Genomic DNA, 11,485 nt, shown 5'->3' on the forward strand with positions numbered 1-11,485 from the left:
CTCTTTGCCTCAGAAGACAACTATAATTGCCCAACATTTTTCTCGATACAGAGAGACGCACTGGCCCACGACTGGCCCAGGGCTCATCCTGTGTGTGTTTCCTCCTATCGCCCTGATTCCCCATATCATTAGTCGAATCAAAGAAACCAAATGCTCCCTCCTCCTAGGAGCTCCACTCTGGTAGAACCAGGCTTGGTTTCCAGAGCTGATACAGCTGGTGATGATGGCCCGCCCCATTGAGGAGGGACCTTCTCTCGCAGGCGGAAGGCATGATTTGGCGTCCCCGCCCAGAGTTGTGTAGCCTTCATTTCTGGTGCCTCGATGGGAGTCTGATAGGCTCCCAGCGAGAGTAAGCAACACCATTCTTGAGGCAAGGGCGCTGTCCACAAGACGGTTCTATGGCCAGAAATGGTCCGTTTTCATGTAATTTGTCCGGCATGCTGACTTTTCTGCAAGAGCTGCTGGATAAGGGGCGCGCCCCACCCACACTCAAAGTATATGTGGTGGCTATCGTGGTGAATCATTCTCTCAAGGCCAGCCATTCAATAGGCAGAAACGACTTGGTCGTTAATTATCTGAAGGGAGCGAGGAAACTGAATCCTCCTCACCCTCAGACTACGTATGCTATGTTGGGACTTATCCATGGTCCTAGGGGCGTTGAAAGGTCCCCATTTGAGCCGCACAGTTCGGCTGACTTGCAGCCCTTACCGCTTGCTTTGGCATCGGTGTGTTGGGTGACTTACAAGTGATGTCTGTCAGCGCCTCGTGTCTTGAGTTTGGGCTCAATGACTTCAAGGTCATTTTGAAACTGGGACAGCTATGTTGCTGTGTTTACTAAAGCTATGTTAGCTAAAGTGCTCTTTACTCCCTTTAGAAAGCAAGTAATATCCCTATTGGCGCTCCCCACTGCAGACGGCGAGCAGGGACCGAACGCTCTCTACCCTGTTAGGGCCTTGATAGTCTATGTGGAAGGTTCTAAACTGTTTAGGCAGTCTGAACAGCTGTATTTGCTTTGGAGGCCACAAGTGGAATGGCCTCCTCATGGGCGTGGTCCAGCGGCATATCGGTCAGTGAGATCTGTGCAGCCACAGGCTGGTCGTCGCCGTCCACTTTTGCCAGATTCTATAACTTAGACATCCCCGCTCTACAGGCCCGGATTCTATCTGTTTAATCCTCCAAAATGGTTAGTGGTTCTCATGCCCTCAGCTAAGCATAGGGCAAGATAATGCCTAAGTCCCTTAGGGCCCTTATTAGTGCTCTAACACTGGGCACCCAGAGCAGCGTGTAACTGTTGCTCGTAACACTGCAAAAATAGCTTATCTTTGTGTTTTTGTCTGATTTTTAGTCAAAATCTCTTACAATTCTTAAATCAAGATACTTTTACTAGATTAGCCAAATTACTTAAGATATTTAGTCTTGTTTTCAAGGGAGAAAAAAACTAAATAAAGTGCATTTTGCTTAAAACAAGTAAAATTATCTGCCAAAGGGACAAGTAAAATATTCTGAAAACAAGAGTATTTTACTTACCCCACTGGCAGATAATTTTGTTTAAAAAACAATAATTTGGCTTATCTAGTAAAAGTATCTTGATTTAAGAATTATAATTTATTTTGACTAGAAACCAGACAGTGATTTTTTGCAGTGGTGTGATTGGATTCGTTCCCATACATAACGGGAGTGAATGTTGGAAAGGGAATGCTTTGGTTACTTAACGTAACCTCAGTTCCCTGAGATAAGGTTAAATGAAGTAAAAAAAGCATTTTCCTTAAATGAAAAATATGCATTTTCATTCATTTAAAGGCTAAATGATTGCAATGATGTTTTAGTTCAGAACTTTAAATGCAATTGTTTAAAATGCTTTATTGACTGACATTTCTTAGACCTTTGTTGTTACGTTTTCAAATTTAATGCCATTTGTAATTTCATAGTATCTTCACCTCTTAAATTTCTACACTTGTGAAGTCACAATTCTATATTGGTACAATTTACTCAGGCTGATTGACTTTTTTATGACATCAAAATAATTTTTCGAATAATTGTACATAAATAGGTTAAGCAATACAATTGTGATTATTTCTGAGAAATTTTTAACTGCAGGCAGACAGTCTATATTATGGTACAGTACAAATATTCTGAGTGTCTCTTATTTTCTTAAAGAATAAACTCTTATTTTCTACAAGATAAGAATATGAGAATATAAGATAAATAATACAAATTTCTGAAGTTAATTGGCAACCATAATGATGACGTAATTATCTTTTGACTCAGAAAAAAAAGTCAGTTGTTGGAGATATGTGAGCAAAAAAATAATAGATGAAAAATGGATAATAGAAAGCACAAAGGTGGCATTGAAAAGGCCAGTAAACGAAAAAAGAAAAAAAAAAAAAAGTGGGCCAGTCTAAGGCATGAAACTCCAGTGCTGAAATTAAGACTCACTCCGGCCCTGCATTGGAAGTTCATTAAAGTCTTCTGTTTGAAATCTACTCCACGTCTCCTCTTTCATCACTCTGTGCTCCTCACAGTAGCAGTTTGGTGACAAGAAGATATAGAGAGAAATATTGCATTATATTGATTTTGTGAGGAAAAAAGATGATCTGAACACTGTTGTGTAGGTTGTTTATTAATCCCCCGAAAGTCATGTGGAGCACTTTTTTATGTATATATGTAGTTTATTGGACTAACATTGGAATATTGAATATCAGCAGCCATTGAGCTGGGGAATTTTATATATATATCTCCATTTGTATTTGTATGAAAGAAAAGAGTCATTTACACCTAGGATGGCTTGAGGGTGAGAAAATTTCAGTCTCTGTGAAAATAGCATTTTCAAACTGCAATTTTTTCCTCACAGCAGACCACGAGACTAGTTACAAAGAGGAACCTTTCAGGTCTCTGGTTTACTTTTAACCAGATGTTGAGTAATATGATTAAACTTTTCTTCCTGAAGAAGATGTTGAAATATTTCAAAAGACACATTGCACAAACTATGAACCTCCTATAGATGCTCCAAGCTCTCAACCAGAGTATGTTAACACATTTTGAACTACTGTGAACTAACCAGGGTTGGGCAGTAACTAGTTACTAGTAACTTAGTTACTGTAATAATATTACTTTTTGAAGTAACTAGTAGTGTAACTATAATTACTAATACTGTAATAATAGTATAGTTACCATCTATAAAATAGCTTAGTTATTTAGTTACTTTTGATGCCTCAACCCCACTGATATAAGATCCTACAATCAAATAATTTCAAGATTTATTTTCATAATTTTCACGACTCGCACATGCATGTGATGTCCCCAGTGCAGGAGGCAAGCTTGGAATATGGAAAAGCTTACATTCAGCAGTGTCACACCCCTGGACTCATTCTGTGTGTTTCTCTCATCTTAATTGTTAATTGTTAGTTCCAGGTATTTCTTGTCATCCCCTCCTCTAGTCGTGTGTATTTAAAGTGAATCCTATTCAGAGTTCCAGTTACTGGTATTGAATGTTGTCATTCGGCGCTACATGTGTATTCCTAGTTACATTGGATCAGGCCCAGATTGGCTAATCGGGAGCACCAGGATGCTTCCCGGTGAGCCAGTCTGATTTTTTTGGACAGGAGGGCCGGTGTTGTCATGCCCCTGGGTTGAAATATGGTTGCTGTGGTTGTTCATGCCATTTGTAATTTCATAGTATCTTCACCTCCTAAATTTCTACACTTGTGACATCACAATTCTATATTGGTGTAATTTACTCAGGTCGAAGACATTTTTTGTATGACTTTAAAATTATTTTTTGAATAATTGTACATAAATAGGTATGTCCGCCGGTTCCCGCCTCCTTCTTCCGGATGAATATGAAAGGTTTTATCGTTACAAACTGCAAATGATCTTGAAATTGTGCACAGCTGACTGGTGTCAGATCTCCACCTTGTAAAAGCCCCCTAATTAATATCATTAGCCTACCATATAAAAGAGCACATGCCAATATCCAAATTTCTATGCTTGAGAATGACAAGCACAAAGAAAAAAAAACTGAAAAAAAAAATTGTCTGAAATTGAGGTCCTGTTGTCAGAGGTAGGGGTTTGTGTGCAGATGCTTTTTATTTAATAATGTGTAATTATTTTGTGAACAAACAATGTGTGTGTGATCATATTTTTTCTATTGACTATTATCAAAATTACTGAAACTAGAAACAACTGAAATAATAATAGTAGTAGACTAATTATAAAACAATTAGGTTTCCATCCTACTTTTAAAATCACATGCTATGAAAATCATGTGCTAGTAACACGAAATTCTGGCAGAAATTAAAAAAAAAAAACATAATTGAAAGAAAAATGTGATGTTTCACATAATAATTCAATAAATTATTAGACGATTATGGTCTCCGGTCTGAAAAAAAACCTGCATGTGATTTAGCATTTCTTTATATTTACACAGTTGCTCAAATGTGCGATTAATGTATTGTCACAAAAATATATAGTGTATTTTATACAAATATAACTGATGTAGATGACAAAAAAAAAAAATTAAGGCTAATGTCTCTATTAATTATAAATAAAGAGTTAACAATGTTATTGAATATAATATATAAAAACCATTATTGCATGATATAGGCCGATTCTTATAGGCTACACAGACTATACAGACAGATATGTCTTTATACATGTTTTTTTTTTTTTTTTTACGCATTAGTAGTAAATCAAGACTCTGCAAGCTTTCTTTTAAAATAAAATAATAATAAAAAAAAACATGGAATAATATGTGTACAGAAAGCAAGTAAAGAACTCTCAACATTAGGCTACTAAAAGGGTCAGTTTAATTATTTAAAATAAGTAAAAAAATATGCAACAGCCTAACCCTAACCCTAGTGTTATAAATGAAAATGAAAATCAGATTTTTACCCTGAATTAGACTGTATGTTGATATAGTCCCTCGTTTTTGTGTGAGACCTGAAGCGAATGCAGGTCCATTTCTCAAAAGACCTCAAGCCTTGTAAAATGATATCCTTCTCCTCGGAGGCTGTTGGTAAGTTCAGATATTAAAAATGGCTTAGTTATGATGTACAAACCCGATTCCAAAAAAAAACCATTTAATCTTGTATTTGTCTTTGATCATGTATTTGACTAAACTTGTATGATTTACAACATGGACTGTCTAACTGTGTTTTTAATACAGTAAAAAACAAAACTTTTAAATAAATCAAGTCTGCTTTATTGTCAATTCTTCCACGTGTACAGTAGGCTACATGCATAAAGAGAATCGAAATTGCGTTACTCTCAGACCCCTGGTGCATACAGATAACACTAACAGTAGAGGCTAAAAATCTCGATCAAATATAAAATATAAGATACAGCTATACAATAAGGGAATGTAAAAAAAAGACATATAATAAAATTGTATATATATATATATATATATATATATATATATATATATATATATATATATATATATATATATATATATATATATATATATATATATATATATATATATATATATAATTTTCTCTATTGCAATATTCCTTTTCATGAAACAGAATGTGTTTTTGTTAGGGATCAAAACAATTTCAGCAGTTTGGTTAAATCTGCCCAAATTACTGTGCCCTTAAATGCTGATAATACTGAGAAGCTGTGGCCTGAAGACCTTGAGTTTATAGTTTTACATTAAGCATATCAATAGAAGGCCATATGAATTCAGCAGTGCTGCCAAAATCACCCCCACCCCCATAATAAATGTATGAATCTAACAGGGCTGACAAAACTCTTGTACTAAAAAAAGCTCCTTCTGTTACAGCAAATTATTTTACTGTGCAAACATATTTGGCAATAAAGGTCTTTCTGCTACCTCTGACTATAGACTATATTGTCCTGATGACCCTGTGCCTTAAGGTAAATTTATATAATTTTAACTATTTAGAACTGATTTCATGCTTTTCATTATTTTCCTTTGCCACTTACACTTATACTGTCTTTCACAGACCCATATACACAACCCCAATTCATGTCATGTTACTGATCTGTTGCCAATAATCAGTTTACTTTTAGTACCACTTTTTCATCATATTTTTACAATGATTTCTCTGTAAATAACATGAGATGGGAAAATCATTAAGTGTTTTTTATTTACAGTTTGCATGTAAAACTATAAGCACAAGGTCTTCAAGCCACAGCTTTTCAGTGTTATCAGCATAAGGGCAGAGTAATTTAGGCAGAATTAATAACTGCTCCCTTTGATCCCTAACAAACACATTCTGTTTTCTTAAAAGAAATACTAAAATGGAGAAAAGGGGCAGTTTTTTGTTTGTTTGTTTAAAAAACAGTTTTGTTTTCATTGTAGTAAGAACACGATAAAAGCACAGCTAGACAGTCCAAATTGTAAATCATACAAGTTTAGTTAAATAAACGATCAAACACCAATACACAAATTCAAATGAATTACTTACGCCGTCTAAATGGTGTCTGTCTTTAAAATTATTCGTTCAGAATCGTTCACTGATTCGTTCAGTGATAATTTTTTCGTATTACACAAAATATGCCCATAGACAGTAAAAGAAATGGACACAGCGACCCCATTGGAACTCAATTGAGACAAGTCAAGCCCATTTTTAGAGATTTTTAGCACTTCCGTTTCTGACGCGCAGACTCAAACTAAGCTTGATGACGTCAGCAACCTGTCTGACAGATGTAAATCTTCTAGTAGCTCTGCGTGCAAACTGCCATCGTTAATCTTGCAGAGATGGCGAGCTTGAGCAGGGAGTTCTTTGGCGTTTGTGAGCAGGAGTAAGTATTCTGATTAATTATTTTGTATAGTATTTTAAAATGTAACGCCAGGGCTTGTATCTATAGGCTTCTCTCCTGACGTCTCCCCGATTGCCTGCAAGCTTCTCCTCCTGTCTGTACGATAATTTCTCTACTGTGCGACAGAGAGTCGAGTGGTTATGACACAATCGTTAGCCTATTTTTACAAAAACTGTTTCTACGGGGCCATAATGTAACACAGAAGGTAATGGAGCCCTTTATACATTGTCGTGTATCTTTAGAAATAAATAATGGACAAATGGAGTCTTTAAACGCCTCAGATGTAAAGTTATTCGCTGTCAAAGTGATGCCAAAATGAATGGGAGATGGACATCAGCCCAGCATCAGCCCAGCACCGCAGCATGGGATGGTCACTCGCCCAGCGCCACAGCACAAGATGGCCGCTAACCCAGAGCCAATGCCCAAGTTGGCCACCGGTCCGGCGCCACAGCACACGATGGCTGCCTGTCCAGAGTCATGGCCCAAGATGGCTGCTTGCCCAGCACCGCTGCACAGGATGACAGCCACAGCTGACCCCCCAGAGTCGAGTCAGGTTCCTATTGACCCTCCAGAGTCGAGTCAGGTGCTCGTGGACCCTCCAGAGTTGAGTCAGGTGCTCATGGACCCTCCAGAGTCAGGGTTAGTCACGATGACCCTCCAGAGTCAGGGCTAGTCACCAATGACCTTCCAGAGTCAGGGCTAGTCACCGATGACCCTCCAGAGTCAGGGCTAGTCACCAATGACATTCCAGAGTCAGGGCTAGTCACCGATGACCCTCCAGTGTCAGGGCTAGTCACCGATGACCTTCCAGAGTCAGGGCTAGTCACCGATGGCCCTCCAGAGTCAGGGCTAGTCACCCATGACCCTCCAGAGTCAGGGCTAGTCACGGATGACATTCCAGAGTCAGGGCTAGTCACCGATGACCCTCCAGAGTCAGGGCTAGTCACCGATGACCCTCCAGAGTCAGGGCTAGTCACCGATGACCCTCCAGAGTCAGGGCTAGTCACCGATGACCCTCCAGAGTCGAGTCAGGTTCCAGTTGACCCTCCAGAGTCAAGTCTAGTCACCGTTAACCCTCCAGAGTCAGGGCTAATCACCGATGACCTTCCAGAGTCAGGGCTAGTCACCGATGACCTTCCAGAGTCAGGGCTAGTCACTGTTGACCCTCCAGAGTCAGGACTAGTCACCGTTGACCTTCCAGAGTCAAGTCAAGTCACCGGTGATCTTCAAGGACAGAATCAAGTCACTGGCGATCTTCAAGGACAGAGTCAAGTAACCGGTGATCTTCAAGAACAAAGGCAAGTCACCATTGATCTTCATGAACAAATGCAAGTCACCAATGATCTTCATGAATAAATGGAAGTCACCAATGATCTTCATGAACAAATGCCAGTCACCAATGATCTTCAGGAGCAGAGTCAGACCACCAAAGACCTTCAGGAGCAGAGTCAAGTCAGCATTGATCTTCTGGAATCAAGTCTAAACACCATGGGATTACCAGAGCCTCTCCTTGTCTCTGCCGAATTACTGGAGCCTCTCCTCGTCTCGGCTGGATTACCGGAATCTCTCCATGCCTCTGCGGGACTTCCAGAACCTCGTCAGGTCTCAGTCGAACTCTATGAGCATCCGACTGATCCTGTTATGGCCACGGAGGCTACTCTTAACTTGTTCAGATTCTTTGTTTCAGACTTGCCCAACCAGACTCGTCCTCCTGTTGGTCCGGTCGCACGGATGTGGTGGTCTTCGGCTCCGCCCTGGGGGACTCCGGTCTCCACCACACGGACGTGGTGGTCTTCTGCTCCGCCCTGGGGGGCTTCCGCCCTGACCACATGGTTGTGGTGGTCTTCTGCTCCGCCCTGGGGAGCGTCCGTCCAGACCACACAGTGTGGTGGTCTTCTGCTCCACCCTGGGGGGCTTCATTCCTGACCATACGGCTGTGGTGGTCTTCTGCTCCGCCCTGGGGGGCTTCATTCCTGACCATACGGCTGTGGTGGTCCTCTGCTCCGCCCTGGGGGGCTTCATGTTGTTTTTTGCTTTTTGTTTTTGTGTTCACTCCTGTCCCTGTTCCTCTCTGTTAGCCTGGCCCTCCGTCCCTCCCCCTGAACCTCCTCCGGTCCACCTCCCTCCTTGTCTCCCTGGATTAGGTTTGCACTTCTGGTGTCTGTTCCCCATTTTCATGTTCCTCTGGTCTCTGGTTTCCCAATTTTTTTTTTGGCCCTCCGTCGCTCCCCCTGAGCCTCCACCTGTCCGCCTCCCTCCTGGTCTCTGTTTTGTAGTCTTGTCGTGGAGCGTATGGGAGCCGCTCCATAGAGGGGGGGGTATTGTCACAGTGTCTGGGTTGTGTTCACTGGGTATCCACTAGATGTCCTCCTTCCCCACGGTGTCTGTCACTTCATTAACCACATTCCTCACGTCTCTGCCTAAATAATTGCACCCAGCTGTCATTGGTTATCAATCATTACACTCTGTCAATTCCCCATTAGCGTTGGTATCTCCCTGTGTATTTATACCCGGTCTGTCTTGGTATGTGTCACGGAGTCCTTGTTTATTCACGTCCGTCTCTTGTTGTGCTCTTGCCTTGTGTCCTTGTTTGTTTATGTTTGGTTTTGTTTGGTATCGACCCCTGCCTGGACTGTTTATTCTTTGGATTGCCCCTTTAATAAAGACGTACTCGCATTTGGTTCTCTCATCGTGTCTCCTTCTATCCCGAACGTGACAATCACTAGGTGGGACCATCAACCCTTTAGATAGGCCTGTGCAACAAAAGATTAGTTTCTGACTTGTATATGAAGCTATATGGAGTATAACAGCATATTATATTGTGTGTATGTGTGTAAGAGAGAGAGAGAGAGAGAGAGAGTGAGAGAGACCTTTGCGCACTTACCTTGATGTATTTGAGAAAATCTAAATGTACACCTCAGCTCTCAGAACTACATGGAGTAAACAAAAGTGTATTTATGCACCTGCTGCCTTTTAATGGTGGTGATAAGTATAGACTAAACAAAAGCAAAGTACATGGATTTAAACACTTGCATGCCATCCTGCTGGTCATTTGATGGTGAGAAGAGCAGCAAGCAATACGAGAAAGGGCTTGACTTGAACCAAAGTTTTAGAAATGATTATGCAGGTTGACCCCTCCAGCGAGCTGCTGCTTATTTGAAGTTGGTATTGCATTTTGGTCCATAATAAATTATGTTCAAAGTAGTTTTTTTTTTACAGGATTTAAAGGTTTTAAACTGGCTTTACCATCAAGAAAAGACAAGCATTTCACACATAGGCCATCCGTACTTTTCACCATCAAAAGGCAGCAGGTGCATAAACACACTTCTTTTTTTTATTGTTTACTCCATGTAGTTCTGAGAGCATGAGGTGCATATTTGGATTTTTTCAGATACATCAAGGTAAGTGCACAAAGGTCTCTCTCACACTCTTTCTCTCTCTCTCTCTCTCTCTCTCTCTCTCTCTCTCTCTCTCTATCTCTCTCTCACACACACACACACACACACACTCTCTCTCACACTATAATTTGCTGTTAAACTCCATATAACTCCATATACAAGCCAGAAACTAAGGCTTTTTTTGCACAGGCCTATCTAAAGGGTTAATGGTCCCACCTAGTGATCAACTGTAAAAATAACAAATGTTACCTCTTCCCAACAGGGAAAACCACCAACAATCAAAAGTGCATGATTTTATGGTGTCATGGCTTTGCAATCAAATAATGTCATTATAATGGAAGTCAATGGGGCAAAAACAGCCACCAACAATAAATGAGGGAGAAAAAATTAAAATCTAATGCTGCACAAAAACTAACAATACATCAAAGCCAATCTTGTTACTAATCTTTGACATGCCCAAGACTGTCATAAAAGGTAAAAAAAAAAATCCAGTCCACACTCACTTTTTATATTGAAAATATGTAATTTTGTGTGTTTTTTCTTCCCAAATCAGTGACATCATTTATGATCTTGGTAATTGTGTGTGTATGTATGTGTGTGTGTGTGTGTGTGTGTGTGTGTGTGTGTGTGTGTGTGTGTGAGAGAGAGAGAGAGAGAGAGAGAGAGAGAGAGAGAGAGAGAGAGAGAGAGAGAGAGAGACAGAGATTTGAATTTTTATTTCAACGACATGGAATAAAATTTAGGCCTACTACTAATTTTTTGCCTACTTATTTTATTCTAGGCCATTCCTAAAAAAAAATAAAATGGGAAAAACCCAACCCCACATTTATAATAAAATTTATATTAAAATAAGATAAGTTTTCCCCATAATTAGTCTACTTTAAATGTTTTAATTATAGGCTATAGTCTACTTAGAATTATGAACTGATTTCACGAATTTTGTAGATGACCGTATGAATATATTGATGGTGTGACATCATTACAGATAATGAGTTCAGACGGGAAACACTGCACCTCTCCTTGGCCTAAATATAAACATATTATTATAATTATTTTTCTATTTAAATTGATTATTTTAAAAGTAGACATGTCCAGCTAGACATGGTTCGTCTGATGCATGAGCCTGGTTCATTTCTGACGTTTCAGAAAGAAGTTAATGTAGACCGAGATGGCAGAAAGCACATCCTGTTGAGTTTTGTAAGGTTTTCATGTTATTTAGGGTGTCTTACGACCCAAACTGACGGAGCTGAAGCTCTTTCCCCTGTTATCGGGATGGAAGGTGTGGATCGGGATCCGCC

Source organism: Carassius carassius, chromosome 3, assembly GCF_963082965.1.
Source record: "Carassius carassius chromosome 3, fCarCar2.1, whole genome shotgun sequence".
Taxonomy (NCBI): Eukaryota; Metazoa; Chordata; class Actinopteri; order Cypriniformes; family Cyprinidae; genus Carassius; species Carassius carassius.